Below are 2,209 nucleotides of genomic sequence, written 5' to 3'. Positions count from 1 at the left end.
GACTTGGAGATGTCTTCTTTTTCTCGATGATTTATTGATCTGTTTGGTTTAGCCATTTTAGTTTGAAACCGTTTTAACTTTTTATTCCTCACATTGTTTTAACATAATGATGCTTGAAATTGTAAAATAAATTTACTCAAAGCCTTGAAATCTTAAAGAGGATATGTATAAGTTAAAAATGCGAATAAAGTATAGAATCTGTACAAGGGCTGTTGTTTCGGCTGCAGATAATAATATGTACATTCCGAAGAAAAATGTGGGCATTGATCATAGTCATAAATTTCTGGTACACGACAAATAGATACATCACTACCCCAACAAACTATATGTATACCGCATAATTCATTTTAACCGGGTTGTGTCTAAAACTGGGACCTATCATCTCAAAACAGTATATGTCGGACTAAAATCAATGCTGAAAATTGGTTAATACTCTTCTGCCGTCTCTCCGTAAAATGAGAGATGTATTAATGTTTTTACGTGTTTTTTTTTTGTTTGTTTTTTTTTTAAATTATTGGCAGATAAAGGGTTTTAAGCTCGAATCGTTCCGTGTTTTGTTTGGGGTTTTTTCGAAGCTGTGATATTCATTTTTGCACTTTACTTCTTTACTTTTAAAAGTCCGCAGCTTTTAACAGATAGTATATAGTATTAACTATATAATGTGCGCCAGCTTCCATTCATAAACAACCTTTCGTAATGACCAAGGTTGTCGCACAAAAACCTCTTCATTATTTATGAAAACATTCATGTATTACTGTTAAGATAACGATTCCCCCTCCCTAAACTTGTCAAAAATTCTTCAACCGAGACTTCTTTTGAAGTTTAGTTTTAAGAATGAGTTTTAAGTTGGGAGTCAATTGAAATCGAAGTAATAGTTCCCCCCCCCCCCTCCAAAAAAAAATAGTTATGGCAGAAGGTGAGGTGTAAGCCTGCCCCACCCATTGATTGAGTATCCCCTGCCTCGCGCATGGGAAAATTCGTCAGAATGGAAAACAGAAATTATGAGTTTCAGTCCCGCCGAAAAAAAGCCAAAAAGAAAAAGAAAATAAGTAAATAAATAAACCCAACTACATCTAGGTTAGTTTAAGTAGTCTTTGATTGAAATTTATATGAACATATTTGTCCAGTCATCCAAAACAAGTAGTTTATCGCGATGAACTTAATTCTGGAAGTCGAGCAAAGCAATACACAATAAAGCGTACTCTGGAAATAACAAGTAGAATTTAAAAATTTGGACAGGAAACTTGTCTTTCAAATATTGATTGACTTAATAAATGATCCTCATCTCGGCAAAAATAAACTACTCTGCAATCTGGGACTTCTCTTTAAATTGATCGATATTTGAAGGACGAGTTTTCTGGCCAAATTCTTAAATATGTGTTTTCCATAGTACGGCAGTGGACTGGCTAATAAATGTCTCCGTTGAGTGGAGTGTAGAGCTGTAACGATTATCCACTCATAACCGGTTATGTGGTTATGTGGTATGACACTCGCTTTCGGATCGGAAGGTCCTGGGTTCGAGCCTCGCTCCGCACATAGTTGAGTCCTTGGAAAAGGCTCTTTACTCACATTCTATCACCGTACTCATGTGTAAAAGAAGTACCTGGTCGTTAACAGCGTTGTCTCTGTCCGAAAAAAATTGTAATATCGCCTAAATGGCGTCATGTCCCGTCCAACACGTTAAATGTTAATGTTGGCCTGGGACCCCTTGTAAAGCGCTTTGAGCACGTTTAGTGGATATTGCTCTATATAAAAGCTCATTTTTAAAAAAAAACCCACTCATAACCGGTTATCTGCGGATAAAACATGGACTGGTGCTGAACGGATAAAACAGACCCGTTCAACGGATCATCATTTTTATCCGTTACGGAGCCGTGCAACGAATATTTTCATCATGAGTGAATCATTGGATCACTGATCCACTGATCATTCAGTTACCTAATGGTAATGAAGCTGATGTGAGTCGGGTTGCCTTGCATCGTGTGGTGACATTGACATAGACCGTGTTGGTGACACTGATGTCGTTGTGACGGTGTCATCAAAGTCAAAGGGTTATCCTGTTACTTACAGCTGCCAATCGCATTATTTTGAAAAATAAAAATTAGATTTTAAAATTTAATGCCCATTTATTATACGATCGCATTTCCATAGTTGTGTATTACTTTGAAGAATTTCAAGTTGGCATTCTTTTGTTTGAGTCTTTTGTTTT

Source organism: Berghia stephanieae, chromosome 1 (genome assembly GCF_034508935.2).
Source record: "Berghia stephanieae isolate SIO BIC M18660-M18661 chromosome 1, UCSD_Bste_1.3, whole genome shotgun sequence".
Taxonomy (NCBI): domain Eukaryota; kingdom Metazoa; phylum Mollusca; class Gastropoda; order Nudibranchia; family Aeolidiidae; genus Berghia; species Berghia stephanieae.
This window is presented reverse-complemented; position numbering follows the sequence as displayed.